Here is an 18,249-nt window from a genome sequence, read left to right on the forward strand (position 1 = left end):
TTGGCCAGTGCTTAACACATCAGTTCTTTCATCTGTAAAATGAGGATAATAACACTTTGCAAGGTTCTTATGAAGGCCGAATGATTAAACATAAAAATAATATGACCACCTCAGGGTCTGGCACATATTTAGAGCTCAATAAACTTTAGTTAATCTATTTGTTTCTCTCTGAGTGGAAAACGGTCTTAGATAAATGACTGCAAAACTGATCTTTGCCTACCTGGAAATAAGAGAGGGGTTTACCCTTGTAATCGCATCAACCTTTTTCCATTTTTTTGTGGCCAGAGAGGTAAATGTCTATTGGCCCCCGTTAGCTTGAAACTGCACATTTTTTCTTTTAGTGGGATGAGGCTAAGAATGACAGTGTTAGTCAAATGCCAGACACTTGTGGTTGCTCAATTGATATTAATTAATCCTTACTAGCAGCATTTTGGCAACTGATCTTGATGCCTGTGACCTCTCATGCTGGATTGAATTACTCGGCGACTACTCGCCGATGTTTCCTCTACTCAGCCAAACCCTTCAGAACCTTCTTAAGCTGTTGGCAGAATTCCATGAGCAGGACAGTTTCCTGAGAAGCCTGAAGTTGGCAACTTAAAAGTGTTATTGCTAAATAAGTAGAATGTGAGACATTACATATCCAATTTTGGTGATGGAAGGTACCCAAGTAATCGTCATAAATATACAAAAATTCCCCCTCTGAGCTCTGTGGAAGCTCAAGAGAAAGGATTCAGGAAATAGACTCCTGCCTGCAGTCTTTCACAAGCCCTGTGGTTATGCAGCACGTCCACTCACCACGACAATGGATACTGCTGGGAAAACAACTGCTCCTCTCAGAGGATAAGCAGCTTAGGTTTGGTGCCTTGGGTAGCTCCAGGGTTTGGTTAGTTTTAGTCCCTTTTTCTCCTGCTGTTTATGAAAAGGTGTTTTATTATGTGATTTTATTCTGTGTTTGCAATGAAGGCAGGGAAAGTCCCAAAGCTGAAACAAAGAGGTGACCCTTCTAGCCCTACCTCAGTCTCTTTCTGCCTGAGATGACAGTGCCCAGGCACCAACTGTGACAAGGAAGGGACATGTGATGTTCAGATCATCTTGTACACCCCCAAACTGTAGTTTCTTGTAGGAAAGGTTGAATGCAATTTAAAATTCTACTGTAAAGGTGATTTTCAAGAACTTGGTAATAGGAGTTATCATTTTGTTATTGGAGAGTACAACTGTTATTACTTTGTTGTTCAGTCACTATGTCGTGTCTAACTCTTTGGGATCCCATGGATTGGAGTCCTCCAGATTTCCCTGTCCTTCATTATCGCTTGGAGTTTGCTCAAACTCATGTCCATTGAGTCAGAGATGCTATCTAGCCATCACATCCTCTGCCACCCTCTTTTTCTTTTGTCCCCAATTTTTCCCAGCATTTCCCCAGTCTTTTCTAATGAGTCAGCTCTTAACATCAGGTGGCCAAAGTATTGGACTTTCAGCATCAGTCCTTCCAATGAATATTCAGGGTTGATTTCCTTTAGGATTGACTTGTTTGATTTCCTTGCTGTCCAAGGAACTCAAGAGTCTTCTCCAACACCACAGTTTGAAAGTATCAATTCTACTATTAATGCTTTTTTCTTGGAACTTCACAACATTGTCACAACGTGTTGAAATGGTCAGTTTACTTTTCTCTCTCCTCCATTATATTTTAAGATTTTTTTCATTGCATCCCAATCACCTGGAACTGTAATAGGTACAGAGTAAACTGCTCTTGCCTGGAGAATCCCAGGGATGGGGGAGACTGGTGGGCTGCCCTCTATGGGGTCGCACAGAGTTGGACACGACTGAAGTGACTTAGCAGCAGCAGCAAACTGTTCAATAAAGATTTGCTAAACAAGTGAATGACAAGGTTCTATGAAAGTAGTGGGATGCAGATAATAGTGATGTAGCCAAATATTTACAGACCTGGTCTGGCAAAAAGTAGTATTATTTGTGTATGCTTTCCCCACCTCCAATCTGCTGTTAGTTAACACCAACTTTAGGCTTCCCAGGTGGCTCAGCAGTAAAGAATCCACCTGCAATGCAGAAGACACAGAGACTCAGGTTCTATCCCTGGGTTAGGAAGATCCCCTGGAGGAGGAAATGGCAATGCACTCCAGTATTCTTGCCTGGAGTATCCCATTGACAGAGGAGCCTGGTGGGCTATATAGTCCATGGAGTCACAAAGAGTCAGGCACAGCTGAGCATGTAGGCAGTGGAATCCTTCAGATAAAATTAGTTTCTCAAGGAAGTCTTTTTTTTTTTTTAATGCAATTTACCTTTCAAGTTTTTGAAGTGCATAGGCCATGGTTGTTTTTGCCTAATATTCTATTCCTGGCACCGAGCACAGTGCCTGGCATGCTACAGGCACATAACAAAGATTTGTTGAAAAATTACTCTCTGCTCTGATGGCGCCTCTTTTCCCTACCTACTATCAAATTTCTAGGCGTTCATTACATTTAATTTAGAACACTTCAGTGATCTTCTTGCCGGACTTACTTCATCCAGCCACTCCACACTAGAATGGTCTGGACACTGCTGCCAAAATAATTTTTACAAAGCTGTGCTCAGGCTGTAAACGTCCACAAATTGTTTTCAAATTACTCCTGTTTATTCACTTGTAAGGGCTTCCCAGGTGGTTCAGTGGTAAAGAATCCACCTGCCAATGCAGGAGACATGAGTTAGATCTCTGGATGTGGAAGATCCCCTGGAGAAGGAAATGGAAACCCACTCTAGTATTCTTGCCTGGAAAATCCATGGGGATGAGAAGGTAACAGGCAGAAGGCCAGGGGTCTCCAAATGGAGGAAACAGGCTGCAAATGTCAGACATTTTTTATCTCTCTCTTACGAGGCAGAAGGAAACAAACAAGTGTTAGATTTTCCCCCCTTCTCTATACACATTTAAAAGGAGGTTTCTCTTAAAATTCTGTGTTGTCATGACGACACCTGGCTCCACCTGAACTTAACTTTTCTCAAACCTTGAGCTAATCAATGCGTTTTTCCTATGGAAATGTTTTTCTTGAGCTATGTTAATGAACTATGTATTTACCCTAGACTCTTTCTTCAAATCAGGAGAAGACTCTGTCTTTCTTCTACTTAAGACCCAGAACCGATAAGGGCTCAATCTGCATGTTTTACTCATACATTGTTCTCCTAATCTATGTTAACAAAACTATATATTTACTTGGAAACCTGCCTTTCTTCAAGATTCATGTCCATCGTTTTATGGCTTGGGGTGACTCACCTGGTGTCAATGTTATCTCAAAATGCATGTTGTGGGTGAGGGGCCTGGTGCCACTCTGAGTTTTGGGACATCTCCCTTCTCTAATTAACAGTTTGCTGATAGGTATATAACATACTGCTAAAGCCTAGGGGAGGGGGTTGGCATTCTTTCTGTCCCTTTCTGATGTCTATGTCAGAGGCTTTCTCTGTCTCTTTTAGACTTTAACAAAACTTTATCACGTAAAATCTCTGAGTGACCAAGCCTTGTCACTAGCCCCAGATTGAATTCCTCTCCTCTGGAGGCCAAGAATCCCAGCATCTTTCATGGCTCAGCAACAACCTTTCAGGGTCACAAAAGAGTCAGACAAGACTCAATGACTAAACAATAATTCACTTGTAAACAGATACTTCTGAGTTTTATACCAGTTGCCCCCCACTATCTTTTTGAAATCTCATTTCTCCATAGAAGGTGTTTGTACTACTCATGCCATTTTTCTTCCTTTGTCTTTGAGTGAAGGTATATTTCTCTATGGTTATGCCCAGCTTCTTGTCTTTTGGGTCTTCAGTAACGTTTATATTGCATATACGATGTATCTGACGTGTATGAAAAATACTCTGAAATATTTTAGCTGCATGGAAGATGAGCTTTCAATATTCAACAGCAAGTATCATAAGCAAATGAACCATGCATAGAGACTTGAAGTATTCAAGAATCTGAATAAAACTGTAAAATAAGCTGATCACAGGAATAGAAGGAGGGCTTTCTGTGACTCCAGCAGGAAAAACGGAAGAGAAGGAGCAGAACGTGGGATTCTTCCCCTCCCTACCGATGCTGTCTCATTGCTCCCTTATTGACTCTCTTTCTGAGCTGGAGAAGGGGAAACGGAAGTGTGAGTCTTGGAAGTGAGTGGGAGCACGTGGCAGGGTGGTGATAATAAGTAAGTAAAGGTCTGTGAGCAGTGTTGGCAGCAGCATCAGTTGGCTGCTGGAAGCAAGGCCCGGAACCTGATAAGAATGGCCAACTCTAGTAGAAAGAAATACAGCCTTGGGAAGTGTTGGGACATCTCTCAGTCAGACTATCTCACTTAAACTAAGTTGCCACTCAAAATGTGTGATGCAATTCATAGTCTATAACATTTTTTTGCCTTTTTTGTTATGTTAGCTTGCCTCCAAAGATGATTATTGTTTCTTAAGTCTATTAGATGAGGAATCTCTAGAGACTCTCCGTGTGTGCTATTGGCCTACAAAACCAACTATTTGGGTAGTTTTTTCTTCTCAATGGAAACTATGAATATCAATGGAGTTTGTTGGTTTTATGATCAACGTCAAAGAAGATACAATATTGAACTGCAAAAACTCCCCAGAGTGATTGTTAACAAATGCAGCTATGGTGGATGAGAAAATACTCATTATTATGAAGATTTAATCACGAAATCTTAAAAAAAATCTATGGAGTAGATTTTGTGAACTCTATGACAAACTTATTATACCAGATCAAATTTTTTGTGATTTTTGTGGATGGCCTGAAAATATGTCTGAGTTTGGGACAAAAATGAAGAAAGTCCTTCACTTTCAAACCAGAAGTAGTGAAGCATTTCTGTAAGTGAGATTGGGAACTTATATAGAAAGGCTTTCATTAAAGATTAATATGAATTTTTGCAAGGACAGCAAGTTTAGTCAATAAGGAGACAACCTGCAATGTAGGAGACCTGGGTTTGATTCCTGGGTCAGGAAGATCCTCTGGAGAAGGAAATGGCAACCCATTCCAGGATTATTGTCTGGGGAATCCCATGGACAGAGGAGCCTGGCAGGCTATAGTCCAGGGGGTTCCAAAGAGTCGAACATGACTGAGTGATTAAACCATCACCACCAATTTATGTATGAGAATTTGATAATATGTTTGCTATGAGGAGTACAGAATATAATACTACATAGACTCTTCCTAAATTCTTAAAATTTCAGGGAAAATAAAGCCAAATTTCCGTAGATTCACAATACCACCAGAGTATGGTCAAAAAGCAAGAAAACAAGCAAAAAGATCAATTTAAAACTGCTTAGTGGGGACTTTTAATAAAAAATAACTTACTTTCATTTTTAAAACTGTAATGTGTACCAGTCATTTTTTCCCCAAAGAAATATGGATTTATGTTCCCCTTATCTGTTTTCATTTAATAAATAGCAGTTACTAATTATAACAAAGTAAAAGATTTTATCTATTTTGAAATATAGTGTTTCTTATCAAATTAAACTGCCAGTTCCATTTGTAAGTAACTTTTCTTCTGAGCTGTTACAGCTGTGTACTCTAAGAGTGTACAATTGGTTTATTTTTTCTCTTTAAATTCAGTATAACCAACCAATTATTAAATTATGTTTCTCCATTATGTCTTTCATCCTCTACTTCTAATCTGTGTCTTCATATGAAAATTGAATTTCTTGTAGACAACATATACTGGATCTCAAAGTTTAATTTTTTTACCCTCTCATAGTTGCTGTATTCAATTGGTACTTAGATCATTCATATTTAAAATAATTATTGATACAGTTTAATATCTTGCATGTCTGTAACCGTTTTATATCAGCTGCTGTATGAACAGGTCATCCAAGATTGCTGTTCTCTTGCTCTCTGTACATCCCCAGCTTCACCTACACTCTACTCATGTGACTGATCTCACATACCTTCTCCCTGCCTCAGCTAATTCTTGTTCTAATCTTTAGAGCAGAGCATCACTGACCTTCCTACATACTTGTGCCCTCCCCCTCCCCGCAGCTGGTGATTGTTTTAATCTTTAGAGCAGAACATCTTGACCAGAATAGCTAATCAAAGGGGTGGTAAGGGGCGTCCCCCTCGTTAGTTTCCCTGGTAACTGATGAGCCAACCAGATATCAATTCCCCTGTAGCGATAACCTTCCACTCCGTCCTCCCAGGGAGCAGAGGCTGCTGCAGTTTGTCTTACTTCTTGTCTGCTGCACGAGGAGGTGGAGTGTTACTCCAGGACCTTGCTCCAGAAAGGTAAGCTCCCCCTATCCATGAAATCATTGATATCTCTGTTGCTGACTCCAGGCTCTTTCTTTGGTCTTGAAGCTGGGCAAGCACAGGGCTTGCAGGCCTGCAGGGTATAGTCCAACAATTGGTGGAACCAAACAGGACCACCGAGCTGGGAAATGAGGGTGGGGAATGGAAAGTTGCGGTGGCCCTCCATTAACGTATGGAGCCAAAAAGTTATGGTGTAATTCTAGGGTGGGTGTCCACTAACATAGGGCCCAAGAATTCCAGGGGTGATCCCAAAAGTTGCTGTGGTAATTTTGGGGTGGCTGTTCCCTACTCTGTGGGGCCCTGTGGTGGCTGTCCTTGACTAATGGAGAGTGCCAGGAGAGTACAGAGAACTCATAGACACCACCACCCGCCCCCGCCCCCAACTCCCAAGGTTTCTGCGAGATACTGGCTGCTATTATGGCGGAAAGACAGAAGTTAGATGATAAGGCAGTGGGCACAGTTGCAGGCTGACCATTGCTTTTGTTTATTTTCTTTAATATTTATTTATTTGGCTGTGCTGATTGGTCTTAGATGCCACATTTAGGATCTTTAGTTGTGGCATGCCCTTGCTTTTTATTTTTAATTTTTTCCTTCGTGATTTATATTTTAAATGTGTTTTTGTTTGTGCTGGGCCTCTGTTGCTGTGTGCTTTCTTGGGTTGTGGTGAGTAGGCGCTACGTTCTAGTTGCGGTGCGCTGGTTTCTCATTGCGATGGCTTCTCGTTGCAGAGCGTGGGATCTAGGGTTCACGGGCTTCAGTAGTTGTGGCACGCCGGGCTTAGTTGCCTCACAGCATGTGGGATTTGCTGGACCAGGGACTGAACCCATGTCCCCTGCATTGGCAGGGGAATTCTTAACCACTGGACCACCAGAGAAGTCTGCCATTGCTTTTTGTATGAAGAAAGGCCACAGAGGCTGAGCTAACTGCTGAGGTGAATTAAATGTTGATTCCTGTTCCTCTGAAAGTGAGGCATGCGAATATAAGTGAATAATACGTATTATTGTCTTACTGTTGTTTAAACTGACTTGGCTATTTAGAAGCTGAAAAAAATTACTGAAAATGGCCAAGATGGGAGTCTTTGACACTCTGAGACAGGTTTTTTGCATATGCCTTAGAGGAAGTTAGTTTTCTAGAAATAATTGGTATTTCTCTTTCTGTGCCTTTGAGATGTAAATGATCTATGTGGACTCTCAGAAACCTACAATCACCTGTGATCCTTGAGAGTGGAGAAAAAAGAGGCCTTTTAAACTCTAGCAGGAAACCTGTGCCATTTCTGTGTATAGAAATACAAGAAGAGAATTGACTATCTGGGTCATTTCAAATAGGATAAAATATTGGACTATTAATTGCTGTGTATGCTAAGTTGTGTCCGACTCTGTGCAACCCCATGGAGTATAGCCTGCCAGGCTCCTCCATCCATGGAATTTTCCAGGCAAGAAGATTGGTGTGGAATGTCGTTTCCCACTCCAGGAGATCTTCCCAATCCAAGGATCAAACCTGCATCTTCTGCACTGGCAGGAGTCTTTATCTCTGAGCTGCCTGGGAAGCCCATTAATTGCTGGGCAGGTCTAAGTTTATCTACATTTGCTTTCTTAGGAGAAAAAGACTAATGTATAAGTTTTCAGTTAAGGAAATGCTTTTATGACAAATAGTTTACAATTACTTGCTTCTTGGTTTTTGCCAGAGATGAAGGTTTTTAAGGGTTAAGATTATAATTGGTCATAATTCTGTTTATTGTAGCCAAGTTTCTTTAATAATTACATTGTAATCAGATGCTTAGCCATGTATTTAAAAGTCTTTTGTCATTTATAGTTATTGTACTTTGATGCTATTGCAAAAGTGCTTCACGTTCAAGAAAATTCACAGGGAGGACTGTTTGACAAGTCCTGACTGGTTGTACAGGCCTCTGATAAATTTCAGATCATGCTACCAAACAGGGAAAGAAATGAAAGAATCCTAATGGAAAACCTGATGGCTCCATAAAACTTTCACAAAAGGATTGTTTACTGAGTGAACTGGTAAATATGGTTATAATGTTTATGGGTTTTGTCTGGAATGTCTGGTTTTGATCTGTGTTTCTCAGGAGAAATCCTTCCCCTCAAGTTAGTTATGACTTACAGCAATTTGGTGAACTATGTACGTGTGGATAGAATTGAAATATTTTTCTCCTCTCTCTAACTGGTGCCTCCAGAACCTGGAGATTGCTGGGTTCCTAGTAGCCTTACCATGTGAATGGGAAAAAACTGTCTCCTGGAATGTGCAGGAGTCTTGATATTTGAGGGACCTCTAGAAGAGAGAAATCCACCGAGGTGGGTCCTGAGGGCAGGCCTTTGGCAGGGCTTTTTCGGCCTAGAGAAGCCTATTGGGAATTCAGTCTGAGACTCCTGAGGAGTTCGGAGGAGCCTGTGTAGTCAATTGGCCAGACTTAATTTGCAAATAAATTAGTCTTGGTTTGGCTTTGTTTTGAAGATGAGGGTAATTTTTGAGAGAAAAATACTATGTTTCAATGGATATTAAATTCTGGTTCTGCTAATTAAGGTCTATATTTATGCTGTGTTAGCCATACCTTTGCCCTGATGTTCAGGATGGAAAAAGAATTCTCTAGTGAAGTTGTCACAGAGTATAGCTACTCATGGTGTGTAACATTGCTTTCTTTAAATCTGTTGCTGAAAGCATAGATACAGTGGTTGTGTAACAATTTGGTATAAATGATGAAATATATAGCTTCTAAAATGTTTCACCATCAATATACTTCTGAGCTTGTTCAGGGTGTGGTATCTCAGAATGTGGTTACTGCTTGTGGTTTGCTTAATGGTCGTGATCTCCCCTGTGCTGTGGCTGTTAGATGTCTTACATTTAGTCCCTAGCCTGGGCAACAAAATGGCCTCACTGTGAAATGAGTCTAATTACCAGGCCTACAGTAAGACTTCATTGCCATCATCCTCTGAACTTCATGAAAAATTAACCAGGCTAATGTAAACATGTAGGGATGGCTGACAATGGGGAGAAAGACTCCCTGTCCCACAAATGTTACCATACAACACATCATATCCTTTGCCAGAGTGACTGCCCATGAGCCCCCTGGGCTATACTCTGTGGAGTGGAATAGGCTTGCTTCTGGACACACGAGTCTAACTAGTGGGATTAATTGATTTTGTTTAGAAAGACCTTATGGGTCCATCCCTAATGGCACTCAGCATAACATGGAGTGGCAGACCTGTACTGTGGCTGACTCCTGGCACCAGAATGTTTCACTTAGAGCCAGGGTCTATCTGTCCTGATGGAGGTGGTTCTGGGTTTACAAAAAAGCAGGGGTGGCCTTACTTTCCTTATTACTGGACAGGACACTGCTACCATTAACTCCCTCTCTGTTGACCTGGTAATCCCTTGGCTCCAGAATTTGCCTGCATCCTGGCAAACGACTGTTCAGAGCATACTAGGTGTCTCATTCTTGATACTCTTTGACTTCTACTGTTTTGTATTGTACTTCTGGCATATGGTTGCATTGCCATCCTATGTCACTGACCACAGGGATCTCATGGAAGATGGGTGGGCCAAGATTGTAAGGGTTGTGCGGGCTGTATAAGGGTGGAGTGTATGATCAGGCCACCCAAGATGGCTATTCTCTTGCTCTCTGTTCATCCTCTGCTTGACCAGTGCCTGCTTCACCTACACCCTACTCACCTGACTGAACTTCCTAAATATACTCCTCCCACCCCAACCTCAGCTGGTGATTGTTCCAATTCTTAGATCAGAATATCTGTCCCAGGATAGCTTATCAAAGGGGCAGTGAGGGGCCTGCTAATTTCCGTGGTAGCCAACAAGCCAACGTGATGTCAATTCCCCTTTAACTGGGAACCTTCCCCTCCCCCTGGGAGTGAGACTGCCCCCATGTCCTGCCCACTTGCTGTGCACAAGGCAGTGTTGCTCCAGGGCCTTGCTTCAGACCTGGAAGCTCCCACATCCATTAAACCATTGATGTTTCTGTTGCTGACTCTTGGCTCTTTCATTGGTCTTGAAGCTGGGCAAGTACAGGGCTTGTAGGCCTGTAGTGTGCAGCGGGGCAAATAAAGGCCCTGCTCTTTATTTCTGCCTTCCACTCTTTTTTTTTTTTTTGCCTTCTCCAGTTTTAATTGAACATTTTATATGATTCTTTTTGTGTTCATCTTAGCATATAAATTATACTTGTTTTTAGTCATTGCCCTAGAATTTGCAAAATACACTTATAATACAACTAATATAAATCTGCTTTCAAAAAATGCTATTATGCTTCGTGGGTAGCATATGTACCTTATAATAGTATACCCAGTTCCTCCCTTCCATTCCTTATAACATAGCTGTCATTTATTTAACTTAGCTATAAGCTGTAATCGCTGGTTGCATCATTGCTATCATTATTTTGAACAAATTTCTGATTTCACCTTTGTGCTAAGTTGCTTCAGTCATGTCTGACTCTGTGTGAGCCTATGGACTGCAGCCTGCCAAGTTCCTCTGTCCATGCGATTCTCTAGGCAAGAATACTGGAGCGGGTGGCCATGCATTTCACCTTCACTTATTCCTTATCTGATTCTTTCTTTTTTATGCAGGTTTGAGTTTTTAACCTACGAGTTTCAGACTTTTATGTCTGAAGAACTTTTAATATTAATATTTATGTTACTGGCAACAAGAACATAACAGTAAGTTTGTCTGAAATGTCTATTTGTCCATTTTTGAAGGATAATTTTGCTGGGTTCAATTTTCTAGGTTAGTGTTTTTTTTTCTGAGCATTCTAAATATTTTACTTCACTATTTTCTTGTATGCATGGCTTCTGAAGAGAATTGTGATGACTTTCTTATACTTGCTTCTCCATGTATTAGGTAGTTTTGTTTTCTCTAAGATTTTCAAAATTTTCTCTTTGCCTTTGGTTTCCTGAAGTCTGAATATGATATAGACAGGTGTAGATATTTTTTAAAAATTGTACTACTTGTATATCTTGAGGTTTCTGTATCTATAATTTTGTCTGTCATTAATTTTAGAGAATTCTCAGCCATTTTTAAACTAGAGAATATTAGAGGGAAAATATCTTAAAACTTACCAGTCAGAAAAGATACTCTATGAACAAAGAATGACAATTAGATAGACAGGAAATTTCTTACTCAAAAATAAGTACTTGAATATAATAATATGACATTTAAAGTACTGATAGAAACACTTTTAATAAGAAATCCTATACCCAGATAAACTATAATTCAAGAGTGAGGTCACAATAAAAGTATTTTCAGAGAAAGACTAACAGCACCTACTAGTATATTCTAACTCTTTTTAAAAGAGCTAAAGGATATAGTTTAGTAGGAAAAAGAATCCTGGATTCTGCCAAAAGAAAATTAGCTAATTTATATTTGTTAGTATGGTGGACTGTATATCCTGAAGACTCTCCCTCAGTAGAATACAGACATTCTAAACATATATACATTTAAGTCCATAGTTCAAAAGATCAAAAATTTAGAAGTTGAGATCATAGTTGTGAGTGATACAGATACTCTGACTGCCCTGAGAGTGTTTATTAATGATTTTGGATCTATGGCTGTCTGGAATTAGACACAAGGCATAGGAGTGAGTTGGGAATGTTATCCTTCTCTCTGCTCATTCATCTAATAATCTTACGGTATATGACATTATTGTTCCCAGTTTCTCACCTCTTTCTTTATCTCCACCTTTTGCCATGTTGTAACTGAATGGGAGGCAGTGACCATTGTGGCAGACTTTTGGCATGAAAATAATGATCTGTTTATGAATCAAGTAATATTCTAGCAAGCTGTCAATATATTTCATTCTCAAGGACACTCTGATCTACTAGCTCACTAAACATCCCTGAGTCAGGATATTCTGACCACCACTAGGTTCCTAAGTCCTTTTGTATTTGAAATATCCCTATTGTCTTTGGCAGCAAAGTGCTAAAATTTGGTCTCTGCTATTTTGAAATCTCCATTGTAATGAGGGAACCCATCTCAATGGCAATATCCCAAAGGTCACTAGTGCCTAAAGAAGAGAACAAGCATAGATATTTTAAAGGATATCCTCATTAATATTTTCCTCAATGCCCTAGTAAAGGGAATATCTTCTGGGTCTTCTCACAGATGTAACTGGTGTGTGTCACTGTGCAGATTGTTGTCATTGTTCAGTTGCTAAGTCATATCCAGTTTTGCAACCCCATGGACTGAAGCATGCCAGGCTTCCCTGTCCTTAACCATCTTCCTGGGGTTTGCTCAAATTCATGTCTACTGAGTCAGTGATGCCATCCAACTGTCTCATCCTCTATCACCCCTTCTCCTCCTTCCCTCAATCTTTCCGAGCATCAGGTCTTTTCTAATGACTCAGCTCTTCGCATCAGGTGACCAAAGTATTGGAGCTTCAGCATCAGTCCTTCCAACGTGAATATTCAGGGTTGATTTCCTTTAGGATTGATTAATTTGATCTCCTTGCAGTTCAAGGGACTCTCAAGAGTCTTCTCCAGCACCACAAATCAAAAATATCAATTCTTTGGCATTCAACTTTACTTATGGTCCAGTTCTCACATGACTACTAGAAAAATTACAGCTTTGACTATATGGACCTTTGTTGGCAAGTAATGTCTCTGCTTTTTAATACACTGTCTAGTTTGTCATAGCTTTCTTTCCAAGAAGCAAGAGTCTTAATATCATGGCTGCAGTCACTGTCCACAGTGACAGTGATTTTGGAGCCCAAGAAAATTAAGTCTGTTTCCCATCTATTTGCCACGAAGTTATGGGACTGAATGCCATGATCTTGATTTTTTAAATGTTGAGTTTTAAGCCAGATTTTTCACTGTCCTCTTTCACCCTCATCAAGAGGCTCTTTAGTTCCTCTTCACTTTCTGCATGAGAGTGATATCATCTGCATATCTGAGGTTGTTGAAATTTCTCCTGGCAGTCTTAATTCCAGTTTGTGATTCATCCAGCCTGCATCTTGCATGATGTACTCTGCAAATAAGTTAAATAAGCAAGGTGACAGTATCCAGCCTTGACATACTGCTTTTCCAATTTGGAACCAGTCCGTTGTTCCGTGTCCAGTTCTAACTGTTTCCTCTTGCCCTGCATACAGGTTTCTTAGGAGACAGGTAAGGTTTCTCCCATCTCTTTAAGAATTTTCCACAGTTTGTTGTGATCTTCACAGTTAAAAGCTTTAGTGATGTCGATGAAGCACAAGTATATGTTTTTCTGAAATTCCCTTGCTTTCTCTATGATCCAACTGATGTTGGCGCTTTGATCTCTGGTTCCTCTGCATTTTCTAAATCCAGCTTGTACATCTGGAAGTTCTCAGTTCATGTACTGTTGAAACCTAGCCTGAAGGATTTTGAGCATCACTTAGCTAGCGTATGAAATGAGCAGAATTGTATGGTAGTTTGAACATTCTTTGGCATTGCCTTTCTTTGGGATTGGAATGAAAACTTGTAATTATACAGGACAAATCCATTCTAGTGGTTCTGTCTTCCTAAATAAAGCTTTGTATTCCTTTCTCTACATTAGTGCCAGGAAAACATTGGCATTTCAATCTCATTAAGCATAGACCACCATGAAGTTCAAGTTTCAGCCAACTATTTACATTGTTAGAACACGTCCTAGCTGTAAAAACTGACATTAATTTCAATATCTCTAGTAAGTGCATCCATATCAAAGAATTTAGCCTGGTATAGTAGTATAATTTCTTCTCCTTAATATAACACCTTTTATACATATTCCCCAGGGTTTTCCAGTATGCATTAGCAAAATATTGCAGTCCTTTTGGTATTTAAACTACTTCCTCTCTGATCACACCTCTGTTTGACCCTCTGGAGCAAGTTCAGTTTTGACCCTAGTTATGGCTCTTGTGGCAAAGAAATAGTAGAGCACATTTTGAGCAGAGCAGGCATTGCCTAGTAAAACATCTAAGGTGAGGTTATTATAGGATTTACAAGCAGAGGAAGGGGATTCTTACAAGGGAGAGCAAGAACATTTTCTTGATGAAGAAGGCTAAGATTGACTCAGGGTTTGAAGATTCTCACTTTATCCAAATCAGATACTCATATTCTCAGGTTCAAAGACCCATTTCTTGCCAAACAGCACCCTAAATTTTTCCTGAGAAACTTCACAAGGCTGCAAATAAACTCACTGTAATTTCGCAATCCACCTATTAAATTTTGCATGCAATTTAAGTTAACAATTATTTGTATTAAATTTTTCCAGTTCAGTTACTGGTGTAGTGTCTGTCTCCTGACCAGATTCTGATGGGCACCAAACATGAACTGCGGAAAGGTTTGCTCAAACATTGGCTTAGAGATAATGCTATTGTCCAACTAGAAGAGCAACACTAGTAGCAATGATGATAAACAATATTGACTGATAAAACAATAGATTTTATTCAGTCCATTTGAGTCCTTACATGAAGCAAGTGAGAAGCTCAGCTCAAGTCACAGCCTGAGGACCAAAGAATGAATTTCTGGAAATCATGGGTCAGATAATTGCTGGAAAAATGGCTTAATCATCTAGTCTCATCTTTGGCACAACCTAACATCAAGGCAGTTGGCGAAGACAAAAAGTAGTTTGGAGAGTTCAGATCCAGCATCATAAAGCAGGGAAGACAGGTGGGTTTGCTTCTGAGAGGCAACAAGATAAGGGCTTAAAACCTCAACTGGTACAGATAAGCAGCTTGAAATTGAAATACGTAAATCAATTTCTCACTGAAAAAAAGCATAGATTGCTCTGTGATTCATAGGAGAGCTTTAACTTTTGTGTAGAAGGGATAAAAAAGAAATTCATGATTTAACCACTCAATTTTATAGTCATTTCTATGTATAAAAATTATACCCTTAAAATAGAGATTGTGTGGAGCATCACTGTATGGAATTTCAGGGAGGGAAATTTTATTTTTTTAGTTTTCCAGTGAATCTTCTTGTCTTTGGCATGTCTGGATTATACAGTATTTATATTAACACACTGTATTCAAGTCAAAATTCATAACCTAAGGAGAGATTAAGTCAGGTTTTACTAATCGTTAGCCAGCAATTTGCTGTTTTTTTCTTAATTGGGTAAATACATTGATGCCTCTGGCTCTTTGTTTCATTATCTGTGAAATGTAAGTTTTGAGGTTTCTTATGATTCCACATCTATGCAAGTACCTCACAGGGTGTCTTCACTTTGCCCTGGGATTTAGAAGAGGTGTCTATAAGAAGTCAGAGCTACATTTCCAGTTACCTGTTTTGCCAGTCAAATGGCAAAGAGGAGGAGGAAAAAACCTTTTAAATGACCCCATCACAAGCTTTTAATGCTAAGAATACACAGATGCATCAGTGTTTGTGGGTTTCATGGTAATAGGTCAGGTTTTCATGTGTGGGGATTTTTCAATTTCTCATTTTAAGATGTTATGAAAAATGTTACTATAGCAGAAGTGGAGAGTATTCAGCTCCTTAAAAGACAGAAGCAGTGAAATACTAAATTTCTTTTTTTAGGTTTCAGATTTAGCTGTAGCACTCATGAATTTCTAAGGTTTCAAACTTGACTATTTCCACATCCATATTCATGATGCTGTTTTTATCTGTAAGTGCTACCCACTAGGTTTATTTTAGATGATCTTGTTAATACCCTGACAAGCAGTGAACCTCTTATCTTTAGGACTCAGAAATGTGAAATAAAGATTTTGTGGGGAGGGTAATAAAAAGAGGATACAGGGGGAAAATCCTTCTGTTACTGCTCAAATATCAACATGAAAGTATTTCAGTGGTTGGGAATTAGTCTGAAATTTAATAAAATAGAAAAAATAGAAAAAAAATAAAGTAATCTAGTGATTGAGACTGAATATTTAATTCACTATATTAAATTAATTTCAAAGTAGAAGAATATTTTAAACTACATTAGAGATGTATTTCTCAAAGATCTTTTAAGTATTTAAAGGGATGCATTTGACTCTTTATTTAAAAAGAAATAAACCTGATATCACTGAAGTATTGGTAAGTATGTGTTTTGATCCAGGACATTAGTTTCAATTAGTATATCTACCATTTTGTCAAAGGAAAAACATTTTCATGAAATGATAAAAATATAATAACATGAAAAGTAGACAGTAATGATTTTTAGTGTAAAATCTTGAGCTACAATAATGATTCAACCTTGAGGTAAACCTACTTCACTTATTTAATCTCTATTTCTGATGCCTAGTCATCTTTTTCTGGTAGATGTGTTTGTTGCTGTAAGAAAGAGAAGGAAAGAGATATGCTTTTAAAAATTGATCATCATCTGTAAAATGATTTCTTTTTGAAATCCAGTAACTTTAGTAACATACTTTTTGAAAAGTATTTTCAAATATATCTAATAATAAAATGTCAATTAGGGGTCATGTCATCAAATTGCTCATTAAACTGTGAAAATTTATTGGGACCATTGTTTGGACCACTGTTCCACTTTATGTTTGACAGAATGGATGACATATATAACTTGTCAGTGTTTAATGTGAAGTGTGTTCAGGACCTATTTTGCTGGGCATTTTATAAAGGCAAGTTTCTGAGCACTGCTGGTTCCATTTTGAGATCAAAATTTGGGACTGAAATTTTAGACCTCTTGAGAAAATAAGTGAGAAGTTAAAAAAGAAGTTTAGAGAATTCTTATTTTAATATTTGTCATTTAAAGTATGCCTTTTTCTTACAGTGTGAAAAAAACTATTTCCATATTTATACTGCTGATCTTTTACTCCATGAGCCAAAAGAATTGCATTAAAAAGAGGATTTTTTATTGTAGCCACCAGAAACACTGAAGTGGCAATAATATCTGTATTTTAGATCAGAATGTATCACTAACAAAATGAATTAGCATGACTGAAAGTCAAACGAGTCTTACTTCTACCCCCTCACCACCTTCAGAGGACTTATTTTATTGTTTTTGCTTATTTAATTTTCTGCCTCTGACAGTATAAGCTAAGGGCAAGATCTATATACACTTTATTTTACACTGTTTTCACAGTATTTAGTACAAGGTTTGTCTCATGGTAAATTGTAAATAAGTGCTCGTTGAACATATGTCTGGGGAATAAATAAATGAAGAATGCCATGATTGCAGTTGCTTAAGCAATGCTCTCCTAAAAGGAGGGCAAAATTTTTACATAAGAGAACTATAGTCTACAGTAAGAATGATCAAAAGATCAATTCTTGACAAAGGATCAGTGGCTGATCTGGCAATAGTCAACGTACTGGGAAATTCTAAAGTTTAGTCATTTGTTAATCATCTTTTGAAAAGCATGTATTGAACACCTGTTATGTACTAGGTCCTGGAATGGCCATAATACCCAACAGTAGTACCCAACACGACCCAACTCCCACTTCCCTTTCTGGTGGTGGTTTGCAGCTTGGTTATTTTCTTCTTCTTTTTTTTTTTGGTCACAAACATGGTATTTAGTGTCAGAAGCCAGAAACTCTAGACATCTTTTAGTCTGTAGGACAGTCCTTCAGTAAAGAATTGTGCAAGCTTCCATAGGATTTTAAAATATTTTACCATCCATTCACATACCATATTTCATTTGATATGATACCATTGATTTTTAAGATATATGATTATGTATAACTGAGAAAGGTGAAAATGTTATTATGACATGTACCTTTACTCTAGTTCTATATGAAACATAGGTCACTCTCCATAGCTCTTGTATCTTTGAAATTTCTTTTACCTACTCTGAGGGATCTACAAATTCTCCTGACATCTGTTGCATTGGGTGACATGTGATAAGAAATCTTGTATTTGTTTCATGAACTACATGTAAGCCGCTATCTTCTTATGGTGTCTACATTTCTTTTTTTTTTAATTTTTATTTTTACTTTATTTTACTTTACAATACTGTATTGGTTTTGCCATACATTGAGATGAATCCACCATGGGTGTACATGCGTTCCTAAGCATGAACCCCCCTCCCATCTCCCTCCCCATAACATCTCTCTGGGTCATCCCCATGCACCAGCCCC

This window comes from Capra hircus, chromosome 9, assembly GCF_001704415.2.
Source record: "Capra hircus breed San Clemente chromosome 9, ASM170441v1, whole genome shotgun sequence".
Lineage (NCBI taxonomy): Eukaryota > Metazoa > Chordata > Mammalia > Artiodactyla > Bovidae > Capra > Capra hircus.